We start from the raw sequence: 13,807 nt of genomic DNA, 5'->3' as shown, positions 1-13,807 counted from the left end.
TCAGATCAGTGGTATCTGTCATTTTCATGGTCTGAGGCAGGCCTGGGACAGAGACAGAGTCTGTGAAGTTAAAGATAAAAAAACTTGCTTAAGATGGAAGTTAGGAGGCCCCGAGTAGGAGGATATATGGTTTTCAGAAATTGAGAACTAAAGCCTATAGCTGGAACAAAGTTTCTCTACTCCATATTTAAATTTTGGGGTACCCATCAGCTGTCAGGCTATCCCACTTTCCTATGAGGATGGCTAAGAAATGCCTCTTCATCAGAGGTAGGCCCTTTCAGCCTGGCTCTGCCCCTTTGAGTTCATGAGTTCATGTAAAACAAAGGCTGGAAGTGAGCTGGTTATACCTTTTGCAGAGAGTGATTCTTCATGCAGAGAAAGTATCACTTTTTTTTTTTCTGGCCATGCAGTGTGGCTTATGGGATCTTATTACAGCAACTGGGGATTGAACTCAGGCCCTCAGCAGAGAAAGTGCTGCATCCTAACCACTGGACCACCAAAGAAGTCCCAGAGAAGATATTTTTTCATTCTCCTTTCTATGGGAGTTGAAAGGTATCCAACTGGTTGCTGTCTCTCAAGGCAAGGAAAGGGAACCACAGAATTTGGGCAAGTCTATTAGACTGGTAAAATGACCTCAAGTGTCCTGTAGAATCTCTGCCAGGCAGCTAAGCTTGCTGATCTGCCCTGATATTGCTGAAATCAGGCACAGAGCTCTGAGATGCTTGGCATCCTGGTGTGGTGCCTTAAGTTCTCAGTCCCCAGAGTTAGGGAGAATGAACTTATCTATATCTTTAGGCTCCTGAGTTGTGGGTTATAGTGGTATATGGGCCTTGGCTTATAAGTTTGCTGGGGTCTGCTATAGTTAGGAGCAAAAGCTCATTTGCCGAAAGACTGCTGCTTAAACCAAATGCAAAATAAGAAGAGGAATAGCCTTGCCATAGGCAGCACATAGCAAAATACCTTTCTTTCTCCCTTTTTCCTGTAGTATCAATGATAACCTCAATGAAAGGGTCAGGGACTGAAGACTAGGGTAGTTCTGGTTTAAAATATTCTCACTGACTATGTTTAAAGAATTTTCCCTAATTTTTCCTAATTGTGAGAGTAAATATTTTAAATGAGCAGAATAGAATGTTAACAATGAAAATGGAACTGCTTTAAAAAGTGCATGTTAAAAAATTTGAAGAAGAGTCAGATTAGTATGCCATAATGAAACTCATTGCCCAGAGAAAAGGGGAACTCAAGACAGCATACTGGTTACAATTATTGGCAAAAATAAAGTTGTTTTATATTTATTCCACACGAATTGATATTGTTCAGTTTCAGTAGTTAAGAGTTCTGCTCAGTGAGCCCTGCAGGAGGTGGATAGCCAACAACTGGTGCTATTTGGAATCTTTCATCCTTGGCTTGTAAGTTTTAATGATTGACTTTGGGAAAATAGGATATACTTCACTAAGAATTACACATTATCTTATCACATTAAAAATATGCTAGATAAAAACATGAAGGATAGGCATCCTACTTGATAGGGACACACTGATGTTATGCCCAGAGTCAGAGTCCCCAAAACTGAGAGAATAAGATATCCACAGCAATGCAAAAGCATAAAGGTGTTTTATTTCTAGCTCGAGCCAGGGCTCCCATCTCACCCAGCACAGTGGAGTCTTGACGAGAGCCCCGAGACCAGATTTTCACCAGTATTTATAAGTTTAGAACAAAGGCAGGGAGTTGGCAAGGGTTGATTGGCTGCAGGGGTTTCCTGGTATTTACTGATTGGCCACTTATCATCCCTCTGATTGGCCAGAGTTATCATCTTTCTGAAGCCCCGGAAGCATGACTCAGGGATTATTTTTGGCCTAATGCACCTCTCTGAGCCTGTCATGGCTCTGGTGAGGTTGTAACAACTGAGAGTTTTCTTTTTGTTGCTACGTGTAAGAAAAGATGCCGTTAAAACTTTCCTTCAGAAGTTTATTGAAAGCATTAGGCAGCAGAGGAAAAGATTCAAAAGATAAAAAGATTGGAAAGGAAGATGCAAAATTGTCATTATTCATAGATGACATGATAATATATTATTTCAGTAATAGTTTAGCAAGTTTCCTGAATACTAATTAATGGATAAAAATAATGGACTTTTCTATACATTAGTAATTATAGATAGAAAATGATGCCATTTAAATGGCTTTGAAAATACCAAATGGGAATTCCAAATTCCTGTAAGATTATGGTATTTAACTACCTAAATCTGAACTTCTCTCTGTATCTTCTAGAAGTATTTAAGGTTAAAAACAGGAAGAAAAAATGCACTCTTAATTCACACCTACAGCATAATCAGGAGAAAGAGAAATCTACAAATTGACTTGAACTTGTAACTGGGAAAATAAATATTTAAAACCATCAGAGTCACCTCTAGATCCCAATCTAGGACAGAGTCAAGTAGAGGATATGTAGAAACAGGAGGGAGGCAGGTGTTAGCAGGAGTGAAGCACAGATCAAATCACTCTCTGAACAAAGGGTTCCACTCTCAGTGTGAATGCTGAAAATCAATGTGAATCCTAGTGTAGGAGGGTACCAGTTACTAGGGAATCAAAAGGAAGAGGCTTGAAAGTTTATGTGACCAGCGGTGACCAACTTGAGAAGGCATCTATTCTGGGGAATTGGAGGCAGTTTGGAGGGAAGAAGTTTTTCTTTGAAGGCTGATTGGTGAAGGAAATTAAAGGAACAAGCAAGATATAAACATTACTTAAATAAGAATATTACTAAGTATGAAACATCTGCCAAAGGTACATATATTGAGAAAGCTCAATAAAAACTAAGAAGACATGAATCCACCTAAAACCTTCACTTCAATCTCTTCCCATGGAGAAACATCTGTTATTTATGGTTCAGGAAAGTCCAAAACATTGAAAACTGAACAGAAAATGACAGGCAACACCTACCCAAAGCTAATTTAAGAGGGAAATTAGAAGTGAAAGATCAAAGTTTTTCACACTGTAAAAACATTTCTTAACCTCCCACACCACTAGAAAAACAACTAGGAAGCAGAGGGCAACTGAAACACATCTCAACATTCATTAAATACCATTAAACCAGTATTTTTACATGTGAAAGAACACTTGGAATCAGAAATTCAAAAATCTAGAATGGAGAAGAACAACAGCAGAAAAGGAGAAGAAAAGAAAAAAAGAGGAAGATGTGAGACAAAAGTTGATCAAATAACCTCAGGGGGAACTGTTGAGAAAAATATTTTTAACAATCATTTCAGAGACAAAGACAAAATTATAGCCTACTCAAGGGAGAATGGTTCGACTGAAAATATGAAGGTGAGGCATGGTCATAGCCAATGTTTTCTTTTTTTTCTAAGTCGTTTTAGTTGTGTCCGACTCTGTGTGACCCCATAGACGGCTGCCCACCAGACTCCCCCATCCCTGGGATTCTCCAGGCAAGAACACTGGAGTAGGTTGCCATGTCCTTCTCCAATGCATGAAAGTGAAAAGTGAAAGTGAAATCGCTCAGTCGTGTCTGACTCTTAGGGACCCCATAGACTGCAGCCTACCAGGCTCCTCCGCCCATGGGGTTTTCCAGGCAAGAGTACTGGAATGGGGTGCCATTGCCTTCTCCAGAGCCAAGTGTAGGAAAAGCAAATAAGAAAAGTAAATGAATGAGAAAAGATCCGATGTAGAATACAGGCAAAGAGTCCAACATACAAGTGATTGTGGTCTCCAAGGAAGTACAAATAAAGTAATAGAACTAATATTTAAAACTATAATTCAGTAAAAGAAATTGTGGAAATTTAAAGCTACACTTAATTTGATGGAAGGGCCTACGGTGTACCTGAACATCTGACCGTAAATGTCATCTCTGAGACATGTCCTAGTTAAACTTTTAGACTTAAGGAAAATTCTTGATAGGCAAAAAGATCATCTGGTATTCCCTCCCAGAGTACACATACTGAAGGGCTAAAACCATCATTCCTCAGATGTCACTGTGGCTAAGGTTTTGAATAAGATTTAATTTCTACCAATAAGATGCACACATGAAACTGTGAATTCAGAACTGAACTAGGTGGAGAGAGATGCACTGGTAGACAGAGATCTGTTTTTCTGGCACTGTTCTAGCATGAGAGTCAGCAGTTCTGGCAGCAGCTTCTAGACATCCAGGTTGCGATCTCAGTGGTGTAATGTTAGAACCAGCTGTTGGCACAAGGACTTAACAATTTTGCACTTCTCTGACAATCGCGAAGAGACCAATTTCCCTGGTGGGCCAATTCTGGGGTGTTCTGGGAGTCAGCTTTGGGACACAAGAACACTTAGTCCTCTGGACTAAGATCTCTTCATTCTTAGAATAGTTAGAGATATTTTGCCTTTTTTTAAAAAACTGAATCCTAACTGGTAAAATATCCTATGGGAGAAAATATCCTAAGGAAAATATCTTGAAAAGTTGATGTGATATGTGTGTGTGTATTGCTGATTCACTTTGGTGTACAGCAGAAACACAGCATTATAAATAAATCATACTCCAATAAAAACAAAAAAAAATAGTTGATGGTATTCTCTTGAAGCTCCTAAGCCATAGAATTCATTATAGAATATCCTGAACTATTAGACTACCAATATTTGCAGCCTTCAATACGCCAAGTAACCTGGCTATTCATCCTCCAGTCTCCACTGAAATGGTCATTAGAGAATCAAGCCCGAATCAATCATTCCCTTACTATCTTGCTCCTACCTCTTGTCTTATGTTCACTACTTTTCAATGATTACAGCAGCTACTGCCATATCAATCAAAGCAAGCCACCTCTATTAATTCTGCAACCTGTATTACAGAGGGATCGCCTAGGCTTTTTTAGGAAATGTTAGGACCAGACTCTGGCCTGTCATCTTGGCTAAGGCTAAGACAAATAGGGCTAGCTCTTCCCATAAAGTTCCTTGTTATGGGGCTTTGGGGACTGGCAGAGGGGCTTAAAGCTTTGCTTTCAAGTGAACACTGTTCCTAGCTCTGCTGTTACTGTTTCCTAGGGAAGGTGAGTTCTTAGAATATTGTTGGAGAAAAAGAGGATTGTATTCCATTATAAAAGTTAGTCTATCTAGGCTAGGACCTAACAGAGACCTGGAATTTGGGCATAGAAGAACAATTGCCTAGGCCAAACCTAGAAAATGAAAGGATAATTTAGGTTGGTCCCAAGGCAACGGAAATCAGAGGGTAAAGGCAAAGACAGTGGTGGGTTGCCTGTCATGCGCTTGTCACAGCAAGATTGTGAACTTACTTAGGAATGAAAGGGTAAAACTCTTTCAAAGGAGCATGTATGTTGGCATAATAAGGCACGCTTAGTTTTGTCTCTTGCCGTTGTGCTTACTGCAAAGTCTTCCCAACGGTTTTATGCAGTTGGTCTTGCTCCTATCTGAGGTAAGTATTGGCTAATTATTAAGAACATGAATGCTGCCATGAACATGCCTCCAAATCCCCATTTTACCCTTTAACATATCTGTGACCTAGGTCTTTCCAGATGGCACAGTGTTAAAGAATCTGCCTGCGATGCAGGAGACACAGGAGACTCGGGTTCAATTCCTGGGTTGGGAAGATCCCCTGGAGGAGGAAATGGCAACCCACTCCAGTATTCTTGCCTGAAAAATCCCATGGACGGAGGAGCCTGGTGGGCTACATTGTGTGGGGTTGCATAGAATCGGACATGATGAGCGACTGAGCATGCAATAGGTTATATGGATATAGATGTTTCATAATTCAATATAGATATAAATGTATTTTATTTATTTGTCAAAACAGCTACAGTTGTTAGAATGCCTGAGGAGAGGTTTATGGAGGGCAGTGGGATTTTTGGGTGCATGGAGGAGACAGATCCCATGGCAGGCTGCAATGGGGCTTCTCAGTCCTGGGAAGAGAATTCATGGGAAGATGGGAATAGATAACTCTTGAAGTTAAGGGAATGATGGAGAATACACTTATCATGCAGAACAAAGTAGGCCTTCTTTGGTAGCAAAGAGGAGGTCAGGACAATAGGGCCACTGTGGATAGCTTTAATGCCTTTGTCTTCTATTTAATCTATTTAACTTCCTTTGGTCACTACAGACTAGTAAGTCACATTGAAAACTTAACTTTACTGGCTCAGGCCAAATAGCCTAGGGGAGTCTTTGTTTCTGTAATTGAAAAGCAATATAAGAAGCAAAGGTTTTCAGGATGAGCTATCATCTGCATCCACAAAATTCAATACTCCTCTGGAAGTGAAAGATGCACTCAATTATTAAATGTCCACTTTATTTAGAGAAACATGCCTAGGACAAGGCTAAACAGCAAGCTTGCAAATTTTTATTTGCTGAATCAGTGAACAAGCTGGTGATAACTCTATTCTTTATGGTAATTGATTCACAATGGTTGTTTTTTTTTTTTTCCTGGGTATGTGATGAGGAAGGAGGAAGAAGAACAAACGTTTTCTCTCTCTACAATGCTTAAAACAACTTTCTAGTATTTTAAATGTTTGGACTCTTAAGAAGCCCATGCATTACATAACTGAGTGAAGTGGGGTTTCAAATGGCTGCACTCATTTCTACCCCCAGTTCAGCTAGCTTATCTCACTGAGGTAAGAAAAACCTATACCTTACTACGCAAAACCTCTCAGTGTCCTTTTCAGCTGAGTCCCACAAAATAAAAACAAACAAACAAACAAACAAAAAAACAACCCACATTGCATAGACAGGGTCCATGGCTCATGCTACTTATTTTTTCAGGTATATTTCATATCTATATCAGACCAGTTCTCTGACTCCTTTGTATCTAGTAGTCATTGTGCTAATTTTTATGCAACTGATTTAAAAATGTGGTTCTAAATCTAAAGATGGCTAGAAAAAAATGAGAGGACAACTTGTTTGATAGATCTTCTTCCTTTGCCATTTTAAGAGTCTTGTAATTATCTGTATAATGTAAACATCTGCAAATAAATTAATTGGTTTACTATAGTCTGGGCTTTAGACTGGGGCTTTCCAGGTGGCTCAATGGTTAAGAATACACCTGCCAATGATGGAGACATAAGTTTGATGCCTGGGTTGGGAAAATTCCCTGAAGGAGGAAATGGCAACCCATTCCAGTATTCTTGCCTGAAGAATCTCATGGACAGAGGAACCTGGTGGGCTACAGTCCACAGGGTCATAAAGAATCAGGCATGACTGAGCCACTGAGCATGCACACACGCACTCAAGGAACTTAGGTTGAAAATTTTCACTTCTATTCAATAGAAAAATAACAGAAAGGAAAGAGAGTAGCTATTAACTTGGCCTTGTGAGAACTATATCTTCTGGCTCTCAGAGCGCAGAGAATATATTGACTTAGTGAATTCTGACCTCCATTCATCCTTTGGGCAGTTAAAATTTTTGTACCCACTGTGTGCCATGCCATCATCCCACAACTCTCAGAGGCTCCATAAAACTTCTAAAGGTGCATAACATCAGCACGTTATAGCTTACTGTCTTAAAACTTAAATCCTTGTTTCTTCTACATGCTTAGTATTGGCTGCTTTTCTTTCAAATGCTTGGAGAATTCATTTTCAATTTTTCTCTCCTGGACTCCACTGCTTGTGCCCTTTCCCGCTCCACCACTCCCCTTGAACCTTTCAATACCTCCAAATATTCTGAAATAGGTGTGACACATCAAATCTGTTTTCTTTACAAAATGGATCACTCTTCTGTTGCAGAACTTAGGACTTTATTTGTTGAAGAAAGCACCACAATGTTCCCTGATGGAAAAACAACAACAACAACAACAACTTAATTTTAAAATCACTTATTATCTCTTAGCCTGCAGCTACCTGATGTTCAAAAAAACAAAAACAAAAACAGGAAACAAGCAAAAAGCCCTCTAGAATCCAACTCTCTGTAAATGATCCTTTTAATTCACCTTTGCCAGAAAATACTTACTTTTTTTGCTGAAGGAACGCCCAAGTTTGTTATCATTTAACTTCCAAACCACATCATTGATTTACCTTTTCTTCTACCTGCAGATATTTATGACTATCCATCATGAAGAACACAGACCTTAGACTAAAAAAAAGGTTAAAGATGAATAGGTTTAACATACATACACCATGGAAGATAGCTGCTCTGCACTGTCACTTAAATCAAGCTGTGTAAGAGTTTCTTTCTTGGTTGGCTGACAAGAGAGCAGTGAGCTATGTGAGGAGAACGCTGCACTATTTCCCTTGGGCACTTTGACCGACAATCAAATGTGATAAGTCACAAACCATTCCAAGTGCCAAGGTAAATAAAATGTATAAAAGAAAGCTCCTCTTACTTGGTGAGATTAGTAGGAGACTTTTCTTAGAAGACTAATTGTATTAGAACGCCTTTAAAAAGTCTTTGTTTTGCACCTTTCTACAAACTAAAAGAAGATCCATTAAAAACTCTGGGAGAGGAAAAAAAATCACTCTTGTTTTTAGATGATAGATGTCGATATTTTGGTCTTTTGTATAAAATAACAGATTGGTCCTTTCTGGGTCTACGTGCAAATCTGTCTTATACAGCCAAAGGATCACACCAGCCCCAACTATGTGCACGCGTGCGCACACACACACACACACACACACACACACGCCCTGCCAGTATATATTTGCATAAATAATAACTCTGTTGGGGAAAAGAGTCGATGTGGATAGAAATTTTGTGTATGGGTATCTAAGGTAAGAAGGAGAACACTAGAGAGAGAAGCCTCTAGTTCCGCAGGGTTGTGTCGGGCTAAGTCTGCCACTCTCTCTCTGGTTCTATTTGAAATACATCCTAGATCGGGTACAATCAGGACTGAAAGGTGATCATCCTGTCTTGGGTATCCTGTGGGTTTTCTGATTCATGCATCCCAGGACACAGCACCCTGGGCAAAGTGATAATCCCCGGATGAACAATACAGAACACAGATGAGAGCTTGATGCCTGGTGGGGCCTGGCAGATGTTCTCCATCCACACTGGATGCCATGCTGAGGCCTGGTGGGTGAATGGCAGTGCCTGGTGAGCACAGACTATGCGAGGGCTGTGTGAGACATCTCCCAGGCACTTGCAAGAATATTCCCTAAGGGGCTGCCCAAAGAGGGCACTGTATTCCCTGCCCGATTTGGATGACCTCATGAACTAGAGCAGTGGTTTCAGTTAGAGGGGACTGAGGTCTGCAGGGAGATGACATGACTTGTGTAAATTTGATGAGAACCAGTTAATCAGACTTACTTAAGACATAAATATCTTCTTATGTAAGGTGACTTTCCTGAAAATACTGTGGGTTTGAATTTACAGATTTAATTAAAGTGTTTATGTTCCTAATCTTTAAAAACTTTGTTAAAAAAATACTCCTTTAAGAATTGGGTTCCAGGCAAAAGCAGTTTACCTTAAGCAAACTTGGGACTTTGTGTCATAAAATATCCCCAAAGCCCTGCTAGATGATCGGGAAAGCTGAAAACACATCAGTATGAAAACTCAAATTCCACTACCTAAAAGCCTCTACATCCTCACAGAACCCTCCTTCTGTGGCTGGTGGGATTTGCAGTAGTTTAAATGTGAGGAGGTTGAGATATTGATTTGTTAGTTAGTGATGAGTCTGCTTTCCTATATAATCTCTGAGTTATCCTGCTTTCTTACCTCCACCATGTTGACTGAAGCTCTCAAACCAGGCTTCTGCTTTGCTTGACCTTCTAAGCACTCCTGTTCCTTAAAGGGACCAGAGCCTTTTTAAAAAAAAATAAATTTATTTCTTTTAATTGGAGGCTAATATGTATGGCAGAGCCTGTTCTTTAACCCAACTCTCCATGCTTGGTGTTCTGGTAGGTGTAGTAGTAGCTTTGACCAACTTTTGTAGAGGTCTGGACCCAGAGGAGGGAGTACTTCTCTGATCTTCCACCACTGCTGTGAATTCATCCTCAGGGCCACGATGTCATTGCTAATCAGATTTGACATGGACTGTCTGTCCATATGGTATCTCACCTTCCAAGTGGCTTTCTAACCCACCCAGAATATCATTAGTGATTCTAAACTTCACGTGAGCCTTCCTTGCCCTCCCAGAGCTTCATTGATGCTTCTCAAGCTGAAATATGCAGGTGAAACACATGAGGGTCTTGTTACAAAGCAGGTTCTGTTCATTCGGTCTAGGGTGGCGCCTATAGTTCAGCTGATGCTGCTGGTCCTGGAGCTGCACCTTGAATAGCAAGGCTTATTATTATTATTATTTTTTTACCCAAAGTGCTTTCTCCTTAGACTTCTCCCTGTTGGACCTCAGATTCTTCCTATTTCTTTCTGACCCCTTTCACCAAAGTCTCTACGTACTTTTGCTTGAGGTATCATGAATGCTTTCTAAAGCAAAAGTACCAGACCATTTGTTGACGCAAAGTGAGGTGACCTTCAAGTCAGCTGAGCAGATTCTCATTGCAAACCAGAAGCTCTCTATGTCTCTTACTCTCTTCCCGCAGTATATTATTAAATTCTGTAAACTATGAAGATAATTCTAGTTCAATAGCATGTGTCCTGTCTGCAACATTCTGGTCTATAACATAGAGTCCCAAGCCACTATGAGAATGTGCCTCCAAGATCTGCTGACAATCACCTAGAAACATGAATCCAAGTTCACTCAAAAAGGCTAACACTTTGTCTCCACTGAACCTGAAATATAAAGTAGCATATTCTCTTTGCCATGTTGTACCTTCAGTTTCCTCTAAACTAGCATGCAAAACTGATGAAGGGCCTTCGTTAGAGGCTTAAGATACTTTCAGAAAGGAATGGCAACTGGCAGGGAAAGTTGTTAAAAATTCTAGCAAAATTGAAATATTTCCTTGAATGGCCGTAGAAAGGTACTTAATGATAAACCTTTGCAATGATAGTGGACACTTCTGCCAGTGTTAACCTCACTTTCTTGATCTGAATTTTTTCTCTAGGCTTCCCAAGCATCCCTCTGACATCTCTCATCCTAAAGGAAAAGATAGCTTCACTCCTTTGTTTCTTTTGTATCCTTGTCCTTTATCTGTCCCTTACAATGTCTCAAAGCTTTGGGGAGTGGCATGGACTTCAGCTGGGTAGGCAGCAATTCTTTTCATTGTCTGGTTTCAAAAGCTGTTCAACTTTACTTTGCTCTTCAGTATTTTCATCAGTTTGAACTATGGGTTTGAATGTTCTTTAATGGATTGCCCTATTGGGAGACTTGGAGCACAGAATACATTTAATTAAAAAGAAAAACAACAACTGTTTATATCCATGTTGAGAAAAGTGTATTTCCTCAGTGAACAAGGGCATGTGGTATCCTACACTTGAAGTTGATTGACATGTTACAGTGATCATTTGTTTTCTTTTTGTCTCTGCTAAGAGTCTGTTGAAATGACAAAGAGCTAAGTCAATCTCTAATGGACCAAAAAAAGTATCAGATTTTGACCCATTATGTAATTTTTACCCTGAGGCATGGTTTCTTTATTGGTAAATAGAAGCTCTCAGAATATTACAGAATTTTACAAAGGGATCTAAACCTACCCTTGATATGGTGCCATGGGAGAAGAGATAAACCTTCATTTTGGTCCTTTGGTACACTGGGGCTCATCAGATTGCTAAATCACTCACTAACATCATGTTCTAGAATTGGTATTTTCACTCTGATTTCTATCCACGTGGGATGATTCATGAATTAAAGGAGAGAAATCTGATGTTACCAATTGTCAAGTGTTCCATTATTAGTGGCCTGCCTTTCATCCAGTTTTTAATTGGAAAGGGCTTTACCCTTCAGTCAATCATCACTGACATAATCATCATTAGAGATGCAACAAGGTGTCTCTCTCTCATCTGAGAGGAATAAGACAGAGAGATTCTATAAATTTCTCAAGGTCACGCATGATGTGAGTAGTAATCAAGAGTGTGAATGTTCACTTCTTATTAGAGTTCTTGTTAATAAACGAGTCTATACACATTTTTAAAGCCTAATGCAATTTTCAGAGTACCTCATTTTCTCTGTTATTAAAAACCTCCATTTCAGCAGGCCCTTTGGCTATAGTCTACATCTCAAGTGTGCTTAAAAACTAAAATATACTTCTGGGAAGTGAGAATATGCTCCAAACTCTGTTCGGGCTTTTCTACTTGCAAAAGAGTTAAAAGTGTTTCTTACTGTTCATTTTTTTCTCACACTTCAAATACCAAGCAGCTCAGTGTTATTATCATTCTAGTTTAGCAGTAACCACGTCAATGACCATCTCAATAGCATCATGGAGATGGGTTGTCAGAACTATTAAGTGTGTATCATTGATGGACCACAACATCTGGTTATTGCAACATCTCTATACATTACTTTCCCAACTCTTAGGTTTCCTCACAATACCAGATTTTAAAAAATCCTATTATACATTATTTAAAATTTTTACTTTAAAAAACTTATATAATATTTACTACTTTCCAGGCACTGTTCTAAGAACTTTACATACTTTAACTTATCTACTTTTATAACAACCCCTATAGTAGTAAATACTATTGTCACCTCTGTTTATAGATAAGAAAACTGAAGCCTATAAAGACTAATTGTTTAAACCTACACAGCTAGTTGGAGGAGGGCATTGTAACCCACTCTAGTATTCTTGCCTGGAGATCCTATGGACAGAGGAGTCTGATGGGCAACAGTCCATGGGGTCACAAAGAGTTGGGTACAACTGAAGCAACTTGGGACACACACAGCTAGTAATGTTTGAATTGCCCTTGGGACCAAGCCTGATTTCTGAATCCATGCTCTTGATCACACTATTCTCCATTATGAATTACTACCCTTGCCTCAGTCCTTACAGTTCTCAATTTCTTAATTTGAGGTTTGAGAGATCTTTCTTTTCTTTACTTACCAGTGCCTTGAGGCTTGCTGTGCTAGATTCATCATAAAATATATCTGGATTAATGATGAAAGATGTCACCAAGTAAGTTAGCCTTGTAAGTTACCAGTCAAAAACATTCAGGCCTCTTAGAAGATTCTCTTTGGAGAGTTCTCATCTGTTAAGTGAAGAATTATACTTAATAGAAATACCATGCCTGAAGAACTCCAATCAACTGTCCTGTACTCTCCCAGTCCCTTTTCTGGCTAACATGTACACTGGCAGGCAATCGATATAATTGGAGATTGGACCTTAGCAAAAGTGGATTCTGAAACAGATTTGATTCATAGAGAAAGTGACTTGAATATTCATCTTGAACTACCAAAGTAGTTTTTCCGCCCCCCCCCCCCCCGAGTTTCTCAAAACCGAAATGTATGGAAGCTCTTTCTTTTTAACGATTGAAGTGCTATCCACATAGTAGATAGAAGTCAAGTAATATCGGGAGTTTTGTAGGAAAATTCTTATGTGAGATTTTTGAACTGAGAGGAAGTGTGGTCTTTAGGTGTATAATAAATCAGCCCTGCATATCAGGAACGTGGAATATATTTCATTAAGAGGTTGTTTTTTTTTTTTTTTGTGGGGAGTCCTTTGCTTGACCTAAGGCTTTATTGTGGGAACTAGGAGAGTTCAGCTGTGTTGGAATGGAAAATGTAACACCTCCGTTTGTTTCTCAGCATTTAGTGGGTGAGGAAAAGGGCTTAAGTGCCTCGTCCTTCCTATGAGGCCAGTGGTATTGCTATTGTGAGCCCAATCCAAGAAAGACATAGGCAGTTTCACAAGGAAGCTCCCACAGGTTGCTGACAGCAATATAGTTGTGTCCCACTTGCAGATAACATCATACACAAAACCTAGGCTTTATTTTTTTATTTTTATTTTTTAAATTTATTTATTTATTTTAAATTTTTACTTTACAATTCTGTATTGGTTTTGGCATAGATTGACATG

Source organism: Oryx dammah, unplaced genomic scaffold (genome assembly GCF_014754425.2).
Source record: "Oryx dammah isolate SB20612 unplaced genomic scaffold, SCBI_Odam_1.1 HiC_scaffold_25, whole genome shotgun sequence".
NCBI lineage: Eukaryota > Metazoa > Chordata > Mammalia > Artiodactyla > Bovidae > Oryx > Oryx dammah.
Note: the sequence above shows the minus strand (reverse complement) of the source record.